The sequence below is a fragment of the Paramormyrops kingsleyae genome, chromosome 1, assembly GCF_048594095.1.
Source record: "Paramormyrops kingsleyae isolate MSU_618 chromosome 1, PKINGS_0.4, whole genome shotgun sequence".
Classification (NCBI taxonomy): domain Eukaryota; kingdom Metazoa; phylum Chordata; class Actinopteri; order Osteoglossiformes; family Mormyridae; genus Paramormyrops; species Paramormyrops kingsleyae.
This window is the reverse complement of record NC_132797.1, coordinates 57,793,671-57,815,344: the sequence shown is the minus strand read 5'-3', so window position 1 is coordinate 57,815,344 and position 21,674 is coordinate 57,793,671.

Sequence of the window (21,674 nt, the reverse complement as noted above, 5' to 3'; positions counted from 1 at the left end):
CACGTTTTCCTATAATGGTAGGTCGAACTCTTATAGGGGAAGCGCAGGTTTCATGAAATGAGCTCAGAATGTCAAGTTATAATGAAATCTTCATTTTGTGTTAGTTTGTCATGATTTCTTCAGGAAAACACGTTTTCCTATAATGGTAGGTCGAACTCTTATAGGGGAAGCGCAGGTTTCATGAAATGAGCTCAGAAGGTCAAGTTATAATGAAATCTTCATTTTGTGTTAGTTTGTCATGATTTCTTCAGGAAAACACGTTTTCCTATAATGGTAGGTCGAACTCTTATAGGGGAAGCGCAGGTTTCATGAAATGAGCTCAGAAGGTCAAGTTATAATGAAATCTTCATTTTGTGTTAGTTTGTCATGATTTCTTCAGGAAAACACGTTTTCCTATAATGGTAGGTCGAACTCTTGTAGGGGAAGCGCAGGTTTCATGAAATCAACTCAGAATGTCAAGTTATAATGAAATCTTCATTTTGTGTTAGTTTGTCATGATTTCTTCACGAAAACACGTTTTCCTATAATGGTAGGTCGAACTCTTGTAGGGGAAGCGCAGGTTTCATGAAATCAACTCAGAATGTCAAGTTATAATGAAATCTTCATTTTGTGTTAGTTTGTCATGATTTCTTCACGAAAACACGTTTTCCTATAATGGTAGGTCGAACTCTTTTAGGGGAAGCGCAGGTTTCATGAAATCAACTCAGAATGTCAAGTTATAATGAAATCTTCATTTTGTGTTAGTTTGTCATGATTTCTTCACGAAAACACATTTTCCTATAATGGTAGGTCGAACTCTTGTAGAGGAAGCGCAGGTTTCATGAAATGAACTCAGAATGTCACGTTATAATGAAATCTTCATTTTGTGTTAGTTTGTCATGATTTCTTCACGAAAATACGTTTTCCTATAATGGTAGGTCGATCTCTTGTAGGGGAAGCGCAGGTTTCATGAAATCAACTCAGAATGTCAAGTTATAATGAAATCTTCATTTTGTGTTAGTTTGTCATGATTTCTTCACGAAAACACGTTTTCCTATAATGGTAGGTCGAACTCTTATAGGGGAAGCGCAGGTTTCATGAAATGAGCTCAGAAGGTCAAGTTATAATGAAATCTTCATTTTGTGTTAGTTTGTCATGATATCTTCACGAAAACACGTTTTCCTATAATGGTAGGGCGAACTCTTATAGGGGAAGCGCAGGTTTCATGAAATGAGCTCAGAAGGTCAAGTTATAATGAAATCTTCATTTTGTGTTAGTTTGTCATGATATCTTCACGAAAACACGTTTTCCTATTATGGTAGGGCGAACTCTTTTAAGGGAAGCGCAGGTTTCATGAAATGAGCTCAGAATGTCAAGTTATAATGAAATCTTCATTTTGTGTTAGTTTGTCATGATTTCTTCACGAAAACACGTTTTCCTATAATGGTAGGGCGAACTCTTGTAGGGGAAGCGCAGGTTTCATGAAATCAACTCAGAAGGTCAAGTTATAATGAAATCTTCATTTTGTGTTAGTTTGTCATGATTCCTTCACGAAAACACGTGTTCCTATAAAGGTAGGTCGAACTCTTGTAGGGGAAGCGCAGGTTTCATGAAATCAACTCAGAATGTCAAGTTATAATGAAATCTTCATTTTGTGTTAGTTTGTCATGATTTCTTCACGAAAACACGTTTTCCTATAATGGTAGGTCGAACTCTTGTAGGGGAAGCGCAGGTTTCATGAAATCAACTCAGAATGTCAAGTTATAATGAAATCTTCATTTTGTGTTAGTTTGTCATGATTTCTTCAGGAAAACACGTTTTCCTATAATGGTAGGTCGAACTCTTGTAGTGGAAGCGCAGGTTTCATGAAATGAGCTCAGAATGTCGAGTTATAATAAAATCTTCATTTTGTGTTAGTTTGTCATGATTTCTTCACGAAAACACGTTTTCCTATAATGGTAGGTCGAACTCTTGTAGGGGAAGCGCAGGTTTCATGAAATCAACTCAGAATGTCAAGTTATAATGAAATCTTCATTTTGTGTTAGTTTGTCATGATTTCTTCACGAAAACACGTTTTCCTATAATGGTAGGTCGAACTCTTTTAGGGGAAGCGCAGGTTTCATGAAATCAACTCAGAATGTCAAGTTATAATGAAATCTTCATTTTGTGTTAGTTTGTCATGATTTCTTCAAGAAAACACGTTTTCCTATAATGGTAGGTCGAACTCTTGTAGGGGAAGCGCAGGTTTCATGAAATGAACTCAGAATGTCAAGTTATAATGAAATCTTCATTTTGTGTTAGTTTGTCATGATTTCTTCAGGAAAACACGTTTTCCTATAATGGTAGGTCGAACTCTTGTAGGGGAAGCGCAGGTTTCATGAAATCAACTCAGAATGTCAAGTTATAATGAAATCTTCATTTTGTGTTAGTTTGTCATGATTTCTTCACGAAAACACGTTTTCCTACAATGGTAGGTCGAACTCTTGTACGGGAAGCGCAGGTTTCATGAAATGAACTCAGAATGTCAAGTTATAATGAAATCTTCATTTTGTGTTAGTTTGTCATGATTTCTTCACGAAAACACGTTTTCCTACAATGGTAGGTCGAACTCTTACAGGGGAAGCGCAGGTTTCATGAAATCAACTCAGAATGTCAAGTTATAATGAAATCTTCATTTTGTGATAGTTTGTCATGATTTCTTCAGGAAAACACGTTTTCCTATAATGGTAGGTCGAACTCTTGTAGGGGAAGCGCAGGTTTCATGAAATCAACTCAGAATGTCAAGTTATAATTAAATCTTCATTTTGTGTTAGTTTGTCATGATTCCTTCACGAAAACACGTTTTCCTATAAAGGTAGGTCGAACTCTTGTAGGGGAAGCGCAGGTTTCATGAAATGAACTCAGAATGTCAAGTTATAATGAAATTAGGGCTGTCAAAATTAACGGGTTAACGCGGATTAATCCATCATCATGATTAATCTGATTAAAATTTTTAACGCAATTAACCCATCTGCAGCGCAGAATGATTCAAAATCACTGAAATGTCTCTGTCAACCCATTTCGGGTAGTTTTAGTGCGTTCCATTTCCCCTCGGAACTTGTATTCCGAGTCGGATTCCGGAGTTTTGAAGCCGGAAGTGACTACATGCCCTCCCGTTTCTCGAACATCCGAAAAATTTCTCGGAGCAGCACAGAGGATCCCGAGTTCAGAATCCAAGATGGCTGCGACCTTTATCAACAAAAGGTAAAGTTGTAGTCTTATACTGTTTAAGCACTACTTCTCATTTGTGGCTCATTAAATCGGTTGCACACGCTATACCGTCCAACTTATCTGTGGATGTGTTGCTACGGAGTTTTATATGTAAAGCAACACACGTAATGTGTTATCATCTGATATTGCTAAGAATGGCAATTAACCGGGCTAGAATTGGACTTCATGATTAGTTGGATTATTTGTCGGATTTACGGTAGTTCGTGCTAATTGTAAGCGAACGAAGATAAAGACCATTTAAACTGAGGTACCTTAAATCCGACAAGTTGTCCGGCTACGCAAAAAATCTTGCTTTTTGATATGGGTCTATGGTATTGCACTTCTGTGGCAGATGGAATGCATCCGACTCATGTTCAAGATGTTCAATAAACATGTTAAGTGCATATATATTCCTTTTTTCTTGAGTCTGTTTGCTCATGCAAAATGAAATGTGATTAATATAGATTAAAAATGAATGATATTTAATCATGATTAATCAAAATTAATCCACAGGAACCCTGTGATTAATCTGATTAAAAATTTTAATCATTTGACAGCACTAAATGAAATCTTCATTTTGTGTTAGTTTGTCATGATTTCTTCACGAAAACACGTTTTCCTATAATGGTAGGTCGAACTCTTGTAGGGGAAGCGCAGGTTTCATGAAATGAACTCAGAATGTCAAGTTATAATGAAATCTTCATTTTGTGTTAGTTTGTCATGATTTCTTCAGGAAAACACGTTTTCCTATAATGGTAGGTCGAACTCTTATAGGGGAAGCGCAGGTTTCATGAAATGAGCTCAGAATGTCAAGTTATAATGAAATCTTCATTTTGTGTTAGTTTGTCATGATTTCTTCAGGAAAACACGTTTTCCTATAATGGTAGGTCGAACTCTTATAGGGGAAGCGCAGGTTTCATGAAATGAGCTCAGAAGGTCAAGTTATAATGAAATCTTCATTTTGTGTTAGTTTGTCATGATTTCTTCAGGAAAACACGTTTTCCTATAATGGTAGGTCGAACTCTTATAGGGGAAGCGCAGGTTTCATGAAATGAGCTCAGAAGGTCAAGTTATAATGAAATCTTCATTTTGTGTTAGTTTGTCATGATTTCTTCAGGAAAACACGTTTTCCTATAATGGTAGGTCGAACTCTTGTAGGGGAAGCGCAGGTTTCATGAAATCAACTCAGAATGTCAAGTTATAATGAAATCTTCATTTTGTGTTAGTTTGTCATGATTTCTTCACGAAAACACGTTTTCCTATAATGGTAGGTCGAACTCTTGTAGGGGAAGCGCAGGTTTCATGAAATCAACTCAGAATGTCAAGTTATAATGAAATCTTCATTTTGTGTTAGTTTGTCATGATTTCTTCACGAAAACACGTTTTCCTATAATGGTAGGTCGAACTCTTTTAGGGGAAGCGCAGGTTTCATGAAATCAACTCAGAATGTCAAGTTATAATGAAATCTTCATTTTGTGTTAGTTTGTCATGATTTCTTCACGAAAACACATTTTCCTATAATGGTAGGTCGAACTCTTGTAGAGGAAGCGCAGGTTTCATGAAATGAACTCAGAATGTCACGTTATAATGAAATCTTCATTTTGTGTTAGTTTGTCATGATTTCTTCACGAAAATACGTTTTCCTATAATGGTAGGTCGATCTCTTGTAGGGGAAGCGCAGGTTTCATGAAATCAACTCAGAATGTCAAGTTATAATGAAATCTTCATTTTGTGTTAGTTTGTCATGATTTCTTCACGAAAACACGTTTTCCTATAATGGTAGGTCGAACTCTTATAGGGGAAGCGCAGGTTTCATGAAATGAGCTCAGAAGGTCAAGTTATAATGAAATCTTCATTTTGTGTTAGTTTGTCATGATATCTTCACGAAAACACGTTTTCCTATAATGGTAGGGCGAACTCTTATAGGGGAAGCGCAGGTTTCATGAAATGAGCTCAGAAGGTCAAGTTATAATGAAATCTTCATTTTGTGTTAGTTTGTCATGATATCTTCACGAAAACACGTTTTCCTATTATGGTAGGGCGAACTCTTTTAAGGGAAGCGCAGGTTTCATGAAATGAGCTCAGAATGTCAAGTTATAATGAAATCTTCATTTTGTGTTAGTTTGTCATGATTTCTTCACGAAAACACGTTTTCCTATAATGGTAGGGCGAACTCTTGTAGGGGAAGCGCAGGTTTCATGAAATCAACTCAGAAGGTCAAGTTATAATGAAATCTTCATTTTGTGTTAGTTTGTCATGATTCCTTCACGAAAACACGTGTTCCTATAAAGGTAGGTCGAACTCTTGTAGGGGAAGCGCAGGTTTCATGAAATCAACTCAGAATGTCAAGTTATAATGAAATCTTCATTTTGTGTTAGTTTGTCATGATTTCTTCACGAAAACACGTTTTCCTATAATGGTAGGTCGAACTCTTGTAGGGGAAGCGCAGGTTTCATGAAATCAACTCAGAATGTCAAGTTATAATGAAATCTTCATTTTGTGTTAGTTTGTCATGATTTCTTCAGGAAAACACGTTTTCCTATAATGGTAGGTCGAACTCTTGTAGTGGAAGCGCAGGTTTCATGAAATGAGCTCAGAATGTCGAGTTATAATAAAATCTTCATTTTGTGTTAGTTTGTCATGATTTCTTCACGAAAACACGTTTTCCTATAATGGTAGGTCGAACTCTTGTAGGGGAAGCGCAGGTTTCATGAAATCAACTCAGAATGTCAAGTTATAATGAAATCTTCATTTTGTGTTAGTTTGTCATGATTTCTTCACGAAAACACGTTTTCCTATAATGGTAGGTCGAACTCTTTTAGGGGAAGCGCAGGTTTCATGAAATCAACTCAGAATGTCAAGTTATAATGAAATCTTCATTTTGTGTTAGTTTGTCATGATTTCTTCAAGAAAACACGTTTTCCTATAATGGTAGGTCGAACTCTTGTAGGGGAAGCGCAGGTTTCATGAAATGAACTCAGAATGTCAAGTTATAATGAAATCTTCATTTTGTGTTAGTTTGTCATGATTTCTTCAGGAAAACACGTTTTCCTATAATGGTAGGTCGAACTCTTGTAGGGGAAGCGCAGGTTTCATGAAATCAACTCAGAATGTCAAGTTATAATGAAATCTTCATTTTGTGTTAGTTTGTCATGATTTCTTCACGAAAACACGTTTTCCTACAATGGTAGGTCGAACTCTTGTACGGGAAGCGCAGGTTTCATGAAATGAACTCAGAATGTCAAGTTATAATGAAATCTTCATTTTGTGTTAGTTTGTCATGATTTCTTCACGAAAACACGTTTTCCTACAATGGTAGGTCGAACTCTTACAGGGGAAGCGCAGGTTTCATGAAATCAACTCAGAATGTCAAGTTATAATGAAATCTTCATTTTGTGATAGTTTGTCATGATTTCTTCAGGAAAACACGTTTTCCTATAATGGTAGGTCGAACTCTTGTAGGGGAAGCGCAGGTTTCATGAAATCAACTCAGAAGGTCAAGTTATAATGAAATCTTCATTTTGTGTTAGTTTGTCATGATTCCTTCACGAAAACACGTTTTCCTATAAAGGTAGGTCGAACTCTTGTAGGGGAAGCGCAGGTTTCATGAAATCAACTCAGAATGTCAAGTTATAATGAAATCTTCATTTTGTGTTAGTTTGTCATGATTTCTTCACGAAAACACGTTTTCCTATAATGGTAGGTCGAACTCTTGCAGGGGAAGCGCAGGTTTCATGAAATCAACTCAGAATGTCAAGTTATAATGAAATCTTCATTTTGTGTTAGTTTGTCATGATTTCTTCAGGAAAACACGTTTTCCTATAATGGTAGGTCGAACTCTTGTAGGGGAAGCGCAGGTTTCATGAAATGAGCTCAGAAGGTCAAGTTATAATGAAATCTTCATTTTGTGTTAGTTTGTCATGATATCTTCACGAAAACACGTTTTCCTATAATGGTAGGGCGAACTCTTATAAGGGAAGCGCAGGTTTCATGAAATGAGCTCAGAATGTCAAGTTATAATGAAATCTTCATTTTGTGTTAGTTTGTCATGATTTCTTCACGAAAACACGTTTTCCTATAATGGTAGGGCGAACTCTTGTAGGGGAAGCGCAGGTTTCATGAAATCAACTCAGAATGTCAAGTTATAATGAAATCTTCATTTTGTGTTAGTTTGTCATGATTCCTTCACGAAAACACGTTTTCCTATAAAGGTAGGTCGAACTCTTGTAGGGGAAGCGCAGGTTTCATGAAATGAACTCAGAATGTCAAGTTATAATGAAATCTTCATTTTGTGTTAGTTTGTCATGATTTCTTCAGGAAAACACGTTTTCCTATAATGGTAGGTCGAACTCTTGTAGGGGAAGCGCAGGTTTCATGAAATCAACTCAGAATGTCAAGTTATAATGAAATCTTCATTTTGTGTTAGTTTGTCATGATTTCTTCAGGAAAACACGTTTTCCTATAATGGTAGGTCGAACTCTTGTAGGGGAAGCGCAGGTTTCATGAAATCAACTCAGAAGGTCAAGTTATAATGAAATCTTCATTTTGTGTTAGTTTGTCATGATTTCTTCAGGAAAACACGTTTTCCTATAAAGGTAGGTCGAACTCTTGTAGGGGAAGCGCAGGTTTCATGAAATCAACTCAGAATGTCAAGTTATAATGAAATCTTCATTTTGTGTTAGTTTGTCATGATTTCTTCAGGAAAACACGTTTTCCTATAATGGTAGGTCGAACTCTTGTAGTGGAAGCGCAGGTTTCATGAAATGAGCTCAGAATGTCGAGTTATAATAAAATCTTCATTTTGTGTTAGTTTGTCATGATTTCTTCACGAAAACACGTTTTCCTATAATGGTAGGTCGAACTCTTGTAGGGGAAGCGCAGGTTTCATGAAATCAACTCAGAATGTCAAGTTATAATGAAATCTTCATTTTGTGTTAGTTTGTCATGATTTCTTCACGAAAACACGTTTTCCTATAATGGTAGGTCGAACTCTTTTAGGGGAAGCGCAGGTTTCATGAAATCAACTCAGAATGTCAAGTTATAATGAAATCTTCATTTTGTGTTAGTTTGTCATGATTTCTTCAAGAAAACACGTTTTCCTATAATGGTAGGTCGAACTCTTATAGGGGAAGCGCAGGTTTCATGAAATGAGCTCAGAATGTCAAGTTATAATGAAATCTTCATTTTGTGTTAGTTTGTCATGATTTCTTCACGAAAACACGTTTTCCTATAATGGTAGGTCGAACTCTTGTAGAGGAAGCGCAGGTTTCATGAAATGAACTCAGAATGTCAAGTTATAATGAAATCTTCATTTTGTGTTAGTTTGTCATGATTTCTTCACGAAAACACGTTTTCCTATAATGGTAGGTCGATCTCTTGTAGGGGAAGCGCAGGTTTCATGAAATCAACTCAGAATGTCAAGTTATAATGAAATCTTCATTTTGTGTTAGTTTGTCATGATTTCTTCACGAAAACACGTTTTCCTATAATGGTAGGTCGAACTCTTATAGGGGAAGCGCAGGTTTCATGAAATGAGCTCAGAAGGTCAAGTTATAATGAAATCTTCATTTTGTGTTAGTTTGTCATGATATCTTCACGAAAACACGTTTTCCTATAATGGTAGGTCGAACTCTTATAGGGGAAGCGCAGGTTTCATGAAATGAGCTCAGAAGGTCAAGTTATAATGAAATCTTCATTTTGTGTTAGTTTGTCATGATTTCTTCACGAAAACACGTTTTCCTATAATGGTAGGTCGATCTCTTGTAGGGGAAGCGCAGGTTTCATGAAATCAACTCAGAATGTCAAGTTATAATGAAATCTTCATTTTGTGTTAGTTTGTCATGATTTCTTCACGAAAACACGTTTTCCTATAATGGTAGGTCGAACTCTTATAGGGGAAGCGCAGGTTTCATGAAATGAGCTCAGAAGGTCAAGTTATAATGAAATCTTCATTTTGTGTTAGTTTGTCATGATATCTTCACGAAAACACGTTTTCCTATAATGGTAGGTCGAACTCTTGTAGGGGAAGCGCAGGTTTCATGAAATGAGCTCAGAATGTCAAGTTATAATGAAATCTTCATTTTGTGTTAGTTTGTCATGATTCCTTCACGAAAACACGTTTTCCTATAAAGGTAGGTCGAACTCTTGTAGGGGAAGCGCAGGTTTCATGAAATGAACTCAGAATGTCAAGTTATAATGAAATCTTCATTTTGTGTTAGTTTGTCATGATTTCTTCACGAAAACACGTTTTCCTATAATGGTAGGTCGAACTCTTGTAGGGGAAGCGCAGGTTTCATGAAATGAACTCAGAATGTCAAGTTATAATGAAATCTTCATTTTGTGTTAGTTTGTCATGATTTCTTCACGAAAACACGTTTTCCTATAATGGTAGGTCGAACTCTTATAGGGGAAGCGCAGGTTTCATGAAATGAGCTCAGAATGTCAAGTTATAATGAAATCTTCATTTTGTGTTAGTTTGTCATGATTTCTTCAGGAAAACACGTTTTCCTATAATGGTAGGTCGAACTCTTATAGGGGAAGCGCAGGTTTCATGAAATGAGCTCAGAAAGTCAAGTTATAATGAAATCTTCATTTTGTGTTAGTTTGTCATGATTTCTTCAGGAAAACACGTTTTCCTATAATGGTAGGTCGAACTCTTATAGGGGAAGCGCAGGTTTCATGAAATGAGCTCAGAAGGTCAAGTTATAATGAAATCTTCATTTTGTGTTAGTTTGTCATGATTTCTTCAGGAAAACACGTTTTCCTATAATGGTAGGTCGAACTCTTGTAGGGGAAGCGCAGGTTTCATGAAATCAACTCAGAATGTCAAGTTATAATGAAATCTTCATTTTGTGTTAGTTTGTCATGATTCCTTCACGAAAACACGTTTTCCTACAGTGGTAGGTCGAACTCTTGTAGGGGAAGCGCAGGTTTCATGAAATAAACTCAGAATGTCAAGTTATAATGAAATCTTCATTTTGTGTTAGTTTGTCATGATTTCTTCAAGAAAACACGTTTTCCTATAATGGTAGGTCGAACTCTTGTAGAGGAAGCGCAGGTTTCATGAAATGAACTCAGAATGTCAAGTTATAATGAAATCTTCATTTTGTGTTAGTTTGTCATGATTTCTTCACGAAAACACGTTTTCCTATAATGGTAGGTCGATCTCTTGTAGGGGAAGCGCAGGTTTCATGAAATGAACTCAGAATGTCAAGTTATAATGAAATCTTCATTTTGTGTTAGTTTGTCATGATTTCTTCAGGAAAACACGTTTTCCTATAATGGTAGGTCGAACTCTTGTAGGGGAAGCGCAGGTTTCATGAAATGAACTCAGAATGTCAAGTTATAATGAAATCTTCATTTTGTGTTAGTTTGTCATGATTTCTTCAGGAAAACACGTTTTCCTACAATGGTAGGTCGAACTCTTGTAGGGGAAGCGCAGGTTTCATGAAATGAACTCAGAATGTCAAGTTATAATGAAATCTTCATTTTGTGTTAGTTTGTCATGATTTCTTCACGAAAACACGTTTTCCTACAATGGTAGGTCGAACTCTTGTAGGGGAAGCGCAGGTTTCATGAAATCAACTCAGAATGTCAAGTTATAATGAAATCTTCATTTTGTGTTAGTTTGTCATGATTTCTTCAGGAAAACACGTTTTCCTATAATGGTAGGTCGAACTCTTGTAGTGGAAGCGCAGGTTTCATGAAATGAGCTCAGAATGTCGAGTTATAATAAAATCTTCATTTTGTGTTAGTTTGTCATGATTTCTTCACGAAAACACGTTTTCCTATAATGGTAGGTCGAACTCTTGTAGGGGAAGCGCAGGTTTCATGAAATCAACTCAGAATGTCAAGTTATAATGAAATCTTCATTTTGTGTTAGTTTGTCATGATTTCTTCACGAAAACACGTTTTCCTATAATGGTAGGTCGAACTCTTTTAGGGGAAGCGCAGGTTTCATGAAATCAACTCAGAATGTCAAGTTATAATGAAATCTTCATTTTGTGTTAGTTTGTCATGATTTCTTCAAGAAAACACGTTTTCCTATAATGGTAGGTCGAACTCTTGTAGGGGAAGCGCAGGTTTCATGAAATGAACTCAGAATGTCAAGTTATAATGAAATCTTCATTTTGTGTTAGTTTGTCATGATTTCTTCAGGAAAACACGTTTTCCTATAATGGTAGGTCGAACTCTTGTAGGGGAAGCGCAGGTTTCATGAAATCAACTCAGAATGTCAAGTTATAATGAAATCTTCATTTTGTGTTAGTTTGTCATGATTTCTTCACGAAAACACGTTTTCCTACAATGGTAGGTCGAACTCTTGTACGGGAAGCGCAGGTTTCATGAAATGAACTCAGAATGTCAAGTTATAATGAAATCTTCATTTTGTGTTAGTTTGTCATGATTTCTTCACGAAAACACGTTTTCCTACAATGGTAGGTCGAACTCTTACAGGGGAAGCGCAGGTTTCATGAAATCAACTCAGAATGTCAAGTTATAATGAAATCTTCATTTTGTGATAGTTTGTCATGATTTCTTCAGGAAAACACGTTTTCCTATAATGGTAGGTCGAACTCTTGTAGGGGAAGCGCAGGTTTCATGAAATCAACTCAGAAGGTCAAGTTATAATGAAATCTTCATTTTGTGTTAGTTTGTCATGATTCCTTCACGAAAACACGTTTTCCTATAAAGGTAGGTCGAACTCTTGTAGGGGAAGCGCAGGTTTCATGAAATCAACTCAGAATGTCAAGTTATAATGAAATCTTCATTTTGTGTTAGTTTGTCATGATTTCTTCACGAAAACACGTTTTCCTATAATGGTAGGTCGAACTCTTGTAGGGGAAGCGCAGGTTTCATGAAATCAACTCAGAATGTCAAGTTATAATGAAATCTTCATTTTGTGTTAGTTTGTCATGATTTCTTCAGGAAAACACGTTTTCCTATAATGGTAGGTCGAACTCTTGTAGGGGAAGCGCAGGTTTCATGAAATGAGCTCAGAAGGTCAAGTTATAATGAAATCTTCATTTTGTGTTAGTTTGTCATGATATCTTCACGAAAACACGTTTTCCTATAATGGTAGGGCGAACTCTTATAAGGGAAGCGCAGGTTTCATGAAATGAGCTCAGAATGTCAAGTTATAATGAAATCTTCATTTTGTGTTAGTTTGTCATGATTTCTTCACGAAAACACGTTTTCCTATAATGGTAGGGCGAACTCTTGTAGGGGAAGCGCAGGTTTCATGAAATCAACTCAGAATGTCAAGTTATAATGAAATCTTCATTTTGTGTTAGTTTGTCATGATTCCTTCACGAAAACACGTTTTCCTATAAAGGTAGGTCGAACTCTTGTAGGGGAAGCGCAGGTTTCATGAAATGAACTCAGAATGTCAAGTTATAATGAAATCTTCATTTTGTGTTAGTTTGTCATGATTTCTTCAGGAAAACACGTTTTCCTATAATGGTAGGTCGAACTCTTGTAGGGGAAGCGCAGGTTTCATGAAATCAACTCAGAATGTCAAGTTATAATGAAATCTTCATTTTGTGTTAGTTTGTCATGATTTCTTCAGGAAAACACGTTTTCCTATAATGGTAGGTCGAACTCTTGTAGGGGAAGCGCAGGTTTCATGAAATCAACTCAGAAGGTCAAGTTATAATGAAATCTTCATTTTGTGTTAGTTTGTCATGATTTCTTCAGGAAAACACGTTTTCCTATAAAGGTAGGTCGAACTCTTGTAGGGGAAGCGCAGGTTTCATGAAATCAACTCAGAATGTCAAGTTATAATGAAATCTTCATTTTGTGTTAGTTTGTCATGATTTCTTCAGGAAAACACGTTTTCCTATAATGGTAGGTCGAACTCTTGTAGTGGAAGCGCAGGTTTCATGAAATGAGCTCAGAATGTCGAGTTATAATAAAATCTTCATTTTGTGTTAGTTTGTCATGATTTCTTCACGAAAACACGTTTTCCTATAATGGTAGGTCGAACTCTTGTAGGGGAAGCGCAGGTTTCATGAAATCAACTCAGAATGTCAAGTTATAATGAAATCTTCATTTTGTGTTAGTTTGTCATGATTTCTTCACGAAAACACGTTTTCCTATAATGGTAGGTCGAACTCTTTTAGGGGAAGCGCAGGTTTCATGAAATCAACTCAGAATGTCAAGTTATAATGAAATCTTCATTTTGTGTTAGTTTGTCATGATTTCTTCAAGAAAACACGTTTTCCTATAATGGTAGGTCGAACTCTTATAGGGGAAGCGCAGGTTTCATGAAATGAGCTCAGAATGTCAAGTTATAATGAAATCTTCATTTTGTGTTAGTTTGTCATGATTTCTTCACGAAAACACGTTTTCCTATAATGGTAGGTCGAACTCTTGTAGAGGAAGCGCAGGTTTCATGAAATGAACTCAGAATGTCAAGTTATAATGAAATCTTCATTTTGTGTTAGTTTGTCATGATTTCTTCACGAAAACACGTTTTCCTATAATGGTAGGTCGATCTCTTGTAGGGGAAGCGCAGGTTTCATGAAATCAACTCAGAATGTCAAGTTATAATGAAATCTTCATTTTGTGTTAGTTTGTCATGATTTCTTCACGAAAACACGTTTTCCTATAATGGTAGGTCGAACTCTTATAGGGGAAGCGCAGGTTTCATGAAATGAGCTCAGAAGGTCAAGTTATAATGAAATCTTCATTTTGTGTTAGTTTGTCATGATATCTTCACGAAAACACGTTTTCCTATAATGGTAGGTCGAACTCTTATAGGGGAAGCGCAGGTTTCATGAAATGAGCTCAGAAGGTCAAGTTATAATGAAATCTTCATTTTGTGTTAGTTTGTCATGATTTCTTCACGAAAACACGTTTTCCTATAATGGTAGGTCGATCTCTTGTAGGGGAAGCGCAGGTTTCATGAAATCAACTCAGAATGTCAAGTTATAATGAAATCTTCATTTTGTGTTAGTTTGTCATGATTTCTTCACGAAAACACGTTTTCCTATAATGGTAGGTCGAACTCTTATAGGGGAAGCGCAGGTTTCATGAAATGAGCTCAGAAGGTCAAGTTATAATGAAATCTTCATTTTGTGTTAGTTTGTCATGATATCTTCACGAAAACACGTTTTCCTATAATGGTAGGTCGAACTCTTGTAGGGGAAGCGCAGGTTTCATGAAATGAGCTCAGAATGTCAAGTTATAATGAAATCTTCATTTTGTGTTAGTTTGTCATGATTCCTTCACGAAAACACGTTTTCCTATAAAGGTAGGTCGAACTCTTGTAGGGGAAGCGCAGGTTTCATGAAATGAACTCAGAATGTCAAGTTATAATGAAATCTTCATTTTGTGTTAGTTTGTCATGATTTCTTCACGAAAACACGTTTTCCTATAATGGTAGGTCGAACTCTTGTAGGGGAAGCGCAGGTTTCATGAAATGAACTCAGAATGTCAAGTTATAATGAAATCTTCATTTTGTGTTAGTTTGTCATGATTTCTTCACGAAAACACGTTTTCCTATAATGGTAGGTCGAACTCTTATAGGGGAAGCGCAGGTTTCATGAAATGAGCTCAGAATGTCAAGTTATAATGAAATCTTCATTTTGTGTTAGTTTGTCATGATTTCTTCAGGAAAACACGTTTTCCTATAATGGTAGGTCGAACTCTTATAGGGGAAGCGCAGGTTTCATGAAATGAGCTCAGAAAGTCAAGTTATAATGAAATCTTCATTTTGTGTTAGTTTGTCATGATTTCTTCAGGAAAACACGTTTTCCTATAATGGTAGGTCGAACTCTTATAGGGGAAGCGCAGGCTTCATGAAATGAGCTCAGAAGGTCAAGTTATAATGAAATCTTCATTTTGTGTTAGTTTGTCATGATTTCTTCAGGAAAACACGTTTTCCTATAATGGTAGGTCGAACTCTTGTAGGGGAAGCGCAGGTTTCATGAAATCAACTCAGAATGTCAAGTTATAATGAAATCTTCATTTTGTGTTAGTTTGTCATGATTCCTTCACGAAAACACGTTTTCCTACAATGGTAGGTCGAACTCTTGTAGGGGAAGCGCAGGTTTCATGAAATCAACTCAGAATGTCAAGTTATAATGAAATCTTCATTTTGTGTTAGTTTGTCATGATTTCTTCAAGAAAACACGTTTTCCTATAATGGTAGGTCGAACTCTTATAGAGGAAGCGCAGGTTTCATGAAATGAACTCAGAATGTCAAGTTATAATGAAATCTTCATTTTGTGTTAGTTTGTCATGATTTCTTCACGAAAACACGTTTTCCTATAATGGTAGGTCGATCTCTTGTAGGGGAAGTGCAGGTTTCATGAAATCAACTCAGAATGTCAAGTTATAATGAAATCTTCATTTTGTGTTAGTTTGTCATGATTTCTTCACGAAAACACGTTTTCCTATAATGGTAGGTCGAACTCTTGTAGGGGAAGCGCAGGTTTCATGAAATGAACTCAGAATGTCAAGTTATAATGAAATCTTCATTTTGTGTTAGTTTGTCATGATTTCTTCAGGAAAACACGTTTTCCTATAATGGTAGGTCGAACTCTTATAGGGGAAGCGCAGGTTTCATGAAATGAACTCAGAATGTCAAGTTATAATGAAATCTTCATTTTGTGTTAGTTTGTCATGATTTCTTCAGGAAAACACGTTTTCCTACAATGGTAGGTCGAACTCTTGTAGGGGAAGCGCAGGTTTCATGAAATGAACTCAGAATGTCAAGTTATAATGAAATCTTCATTTTGTGTTAGTTTGTCATGATTTCTTCACGAAAACACGTTTTCCTACAATGGTAGGTCGAACTCTTGTAGGGGAAGCGCAGGTTTCATGAAATCAACTCAGAATGTCAAGTTATAATGAAATCTTCATTTTGTGTTAGTTTGTCATGATTTCTTCAGGAAAACACGTTTTCCTATAATGGAAGGTCGAACTCTTGTAGGGGAAGCGCAGGTTTCATGAAATCAACTCAGAAGGTCAAGTTATAATGAAATCTTCATTTTGTGTTAGTTTGTCATGATTCCTTCACGAAAACACGTGTTCCTATAAAGGTAGGTCGAACTCTTGTAGGGGAAGCGCAGGTTTCATGAAATCAACTCAGAATGTCAAGTTATAATGAAATCTTCATTTTGTGTTAGTTTGTCATGATTTCTTCAGGAAAACACGTTTTCCTATAATGGTAGGTCGAACTCTTGTAGGGGAAGCGCAGGTTTCATGAAATCAACTCAGAATGTCAAGTTATAATGAAATCTTCATTTTGTGTTAGTTTGTCATGATTCCTTCACGAAAACACGTTTTCCTACAATGGTAGGTCGAACTCTTGTAGGGGAAGCGCAGGTTTCATGAAATCAACTCAGAATGTCAAGTTATAATGAAATCTTCATTTTGTGTTAGTTTGTCATGATTTCTTCACGAAAACACGTTTTCCTATAATGCTAGGTCGAACTCTTGTAGGGGAAGCGCAGGTTTCATGAAATGAGCTCAGAATGTCGAGTTATAATAAAATCTTCATTTTGTGTTAGTTTGTCATGATTTCTTCAGGAAAACACGTTTTCCTATAATGGTAGGTCGAACTCTTGTAGTGGAAGCGCAGGTTTCATGAAATGAGCTCAGAATGTCGAGTTATAATAAAATCTTCATTTTGTGTTAGTTTGTCATGATTTCTTCACGAAAACACGTTTTCCTATAATGGTAGGTCGAACTCTTGTAGGGGAAGCGCAGGTTTCATGAAATCAACTCAGAATGTCAAGTTATAATGAAATCTTCATTTTGTGTTAGTTTGTCATGATTTCTTCAGGAAAACACGTTTTCCTATAATGGTAGGTCGAACTCTTGTAGGGGAAGCGCAGGTTTCATGAAATGAGCTCAGAAGGTCAAGTTATAATGAAATCTTCATTTTGTGTTAGTTTGTCATGATATCTTCACGAAAACACGTTTTCCTATAATGGTAGGGCGAACTCTTATAAGGGAAGCGCAGGTTTCATGAAATGAGCTCAGAATGTCAAGTTATAATGAAATCTTCATTTTGTGTTAGTTTGTCATGATTTCTTCACGAAAACACGTTTTCCTATAATGGTAGGGCGAACTCTTGTAGGGGAAGCGCAGGTTTCATGAAATGAACTCAGAATGTCAAGTTATAATGAAATCTTCATTTTGTGTTAGTTTGTCATGATTTCTTCAGGAAAACACGTTTTCCTATAATGGTAGGTCGAACTCTTGTAGGGGAAGCGCAGGTTTCATGAAATCAACTCAGAATGTCAAGTTATAATGAAATCTTCATTTTGTGTTAGTTTGTCATGATTTCTTCAGGAAAACACGTTTTCCTATAATGGTAGGTCGAACTCTTGTAGGGGAAGCGCAGGTTTCATGAAATCAACTCAGAATGTCAAGTTATAATGAAATCTTCATTTTGTGTTAGTTTGTCATGATTTCTTCAGGAAAACACGTTTTCCTATAATGGTAGGTCGAACTCTTGTAGGGGAAGCGCAGGTTTCATGAAATCAACTCAGAAGGTCAAGTTATAATGAAATCTTCATTTTGTGTTAGTTTGTCATGATTTCTTCAGGAAAACACGTTTTCCTATAAAGGTAGGTCGAACTCTTGTAGGGGAAGCGCAGGTTTCATGAAATCAACTCAGAATGTCAAGTTATAATGAAATCTTCATTTTGTGTTAGTTTGTCATGATTTCTTCAGGAAAACACGTTTTCCTATAATGGTAGGTCGAACTCTTGTAGTGGAAGCGCAGGTTTCATGAAATGAGCTCAGAATGTCGAGTTATAATAAAATCTTCATTTTGTGTTAGTTTGTCATGATTTCTTCACGAAAACACGTTTTCCTATAATGGTAGGTCGAACTCTTGTAGGGGAAGCGCAGGTTTCATGAAATCAACTCAGAATGTCAAGTTATAATGAAATCTTCATTTTGTGTTAGTTTGTCATGATTTCTTCACGAAAACACGTTTTCCTATAATGGTAGGTCGAACACTTTTAGGGGAAGCGCAGGTTTCATGAAATCAACTCAGAATGTCAAGTTATAATGAAATCTTCATTTTGTGTTAGTTTGTCATGATTTCTTCAAGAAAACACGTTTTCCTATAATGGTAGGTCGAACTCTTATAGGGGAAGCGCAGGTTTCATGAAATGAGCTCAGAATGTCAAGTTATAATGAAATCTTCATTTTGTGTTAGTTTGTCATGATTTCTTCAGGAAAACACGTTTTCCTATAATGGTAGGTCGAACTCTTATAGGGGAAGCGCAGGTTTCATGAAATGAGCTCAGAAGGTCAAGTTATAATGAAATCTTCATTTTGTGTTAGTTTGTCATGATTTCTTCAGGAAAACACGTTTTCCTATAATGGTAGGTCGAACTCTTGTAGGGGAAGCGCAGGTTTCATGAAATCAACTCAGAATGTCAAGTTATAATGAAATCTTCATTTTGTGTTAGTTTGTCATGATTCCTTCACGAAAACACGTTTTCCTACAATGGTAGGTCGAACTCTTGTAGGGGAAGCGCAGGTTTCATGAAATAAACTCAGAATGTCAAGTTATAATGAAATCTTCATTTTGTGTTAGTTTGTCATGATTTCTTCAAGAAAACACGTTTTCCTATAATGGTAGGTCGAACTCTTGTAGGGGAAGCGCAGGTTTCATGAAATGAACTCAGAATGTCAAGTTATAATGAAATCTTCATTTTGTGTTAGTTTGTCATGATTTCTTCACGAAAACACGTTTTCCTACAATGGTAGGTCGAACTCTTGTAGGGGAAGCGCAGGTTTCATGAAATCAACTCAGAATGTCAAGTTATAATGAAATCTTCATTTTGTGTTAGTTTGTCATGATTTCTTCAGGAAAACACGTTTTCCTATAATGGAAGGTCGAACTCTTGTAGGGGAAGCGCAGGTTTCATGAAATCAACTCAGAAGGTCAAGTTATAATGAAATCTTCATTTTGTGTTAGTTTGTCATGATTCCTTCACGAAAACACGTGTTCCTATAAAGGTAGGTCGAACTCTTGTAGGGGAAGCGCAGGTTTCATGAAATCAACTCAGAATGTCAAGTTATAATGAAATCTTCATTTTGTGTTAGTTTGTCATGATTTCTTCAGGAAAACACGTTTTCCTATAATGGTAGGTCGAACTCTTGTAGGGGAAGCGCAGGTTTCATGAAATCAACTCAGAATGTCAAGTTATAATGAAATCTTCATTTTGTGTTAGTTTGTCATGATTCCTTCACGAAAACACGTTTTCCTACAATGGTAGGTCGAACTCTTGTAGGGGAAGCGCAGGTTTCATGAAATCAACTCAGAATGTCAAGTTATAATGAAATCTTCATTTTGTGTTAGTTTGTCATGATTTCTTCACGAAAACACGTTTTCCTATAATGGTAGGTCGAACTCTTGTAGGGGAAGCGCAGGTTTCATGAAATGAGCTCAGAATGTCGAGTTATAATAAAATCTTCATTTTGTGTTAGTTTGTCATGATTTCTTCAGGAAAACACGTTTTCCTATAATGGTAGGTCGAACTCTTGTAGGGGAAGCGCAGGTTTCATGAAATGAGCTCAGAATGTCGAGTTATAATAAAATCTTCATTTTGTGTTAGTTTGTCATGATTTCTTCACGAAAACACGTTTTCCTATAATGGTAGGTCGAACTCTTGTAGGGGAAGCGCAGGTTTCATGAAATCAACTCAGAATGTCAAGTTATAATGAAATCTTCATTTTGTGTTAGTTTGTCATGATTTCTTCAGGAAAACACGTTTTCCTATAATGGTAGGTCGAACTCTTGTAGGGGAAGCGCAGGTTTCATGAAATGAGCTCAGAAGGTCAAGTTATAATGAAATCTTCATTTTGTGTTAGTTTGTCATGATATCTTCACGAAAACACGTTTTCCTATAATGGTAGGGCGAACTCTTATAAGGGAAGCGCAGGTTTCATGAAATGAGCTCAGAATGTCAAGTTATAATGAAATCTTCATTTTGTGTTAGTTTGTCATGATTTCTTCACGAAAACACGTTTTCCTATAATGGTAGGGCGAACTCTTGTAGGGGAAGCGCAGGTTTCATGAAATGAACTCAGAATGTCAAGTTATAATGAAATCTTCATTTTGTGTTAGTTTGTCATGATTTCTTCAGGAAAACACGTTTTCCTATAATGGTAGGTCGAACTCTTGTAGGGGAAGCGCAGGTTTCATGAAATCAACTCAGAATGTCAAGTTATAATGAAATCTTCATTTTGTGTTAGTTTGTCATGATTTCTTCAGGAAAACACGTTTTCCTATAATGGTAGGTCGAACTCTTGTAGGGGAAGCGCAGGTTTCATGAAATCAACTCAGAATGTCAAGTTATAATGAAATCTTCATTTTGTGTTAGTTTGTCATGATTCCTTCACGAAAACACGTTTTCCTACAATGGTAGGTCGAACTCTTGTAGGGGAAGCGCAGGTTTCATGAAATAAACTCAGAATGTCAAGTTATAATGAAATCTTCATTTTGTGTTAGTTTGTCATGATTTCTTCAAGAAAACACGTTTTCCTATAATGGTAGGTCGAACTCTTGTAGGGGAAGCGCAGGTTTCATGAAATGAACTCAGAATGTCAAGTTATAATGAAATCTTCATTTTGTGTTAGTTTGTCATGATTTCTTCACGAAAACACGTTTTCCTATAATGGTAGGTCGAACTCTTGTAGGGGAAGCGCAGGTTTCATGAAATCAACTCAGAATGTCAAGTTATAATGAAATCTTCATTTTGTGTTAGTTTGTCATGATTTCTTCAGGAAAACACGTTTTCCTATAATGGTAGGTCGAACTCTTGTAGGGGAAGCGCAGGTTTCATGAAATGAGCTCAGAAGGTCAAGTTATAATGAAATCTTCATTTTGTGTTAGTTTGTCATGATATCTTCACGAAAACACGTTTTCCTATAATGGTAGGGCGAACTCTTATAAGGGAAGCGCAGGTTTCATGAAATGAGCTCAGAATGTCAAGTTATAATGAAATCTTCATTTTGTGTTAGTTTGTCATGATTTCTTCACGAAAACACGTTTTCCTATAATGGTAGGGCGAACTCTTGTAGGGGAAGCGCAGGTTTCATGAAATCAACTCAGAATGTCAAGTTATAATGAAATCTTCATTTTGTGTTAGTTTGTCATGATTCCTTCACGAAAACACGTTTTCCTATAAAGGTAGGTCGAACTCTTGTAGGGGAAGCGCAGGTTTCATGAAATGAACTCAGAATGTCAAGTTATAATGAAATCTTCATTTTGTGTTAGTTTGTCATGATTTCTTCAGGAAAACACGTTTTCCTATAATGGTAGGTCGAACTCTTGTAGGGGAAGCGCAGGTTTCATGAAATCAACTCAGAATGTCAAGTTATAATGAAATCTTCATTTTGTGTTAGTTTGTCATGATTTCTTCAGGAAAACACGTTTTCCTATAATGGTAGGTCGAACTCTTGTAGGGGAAGCG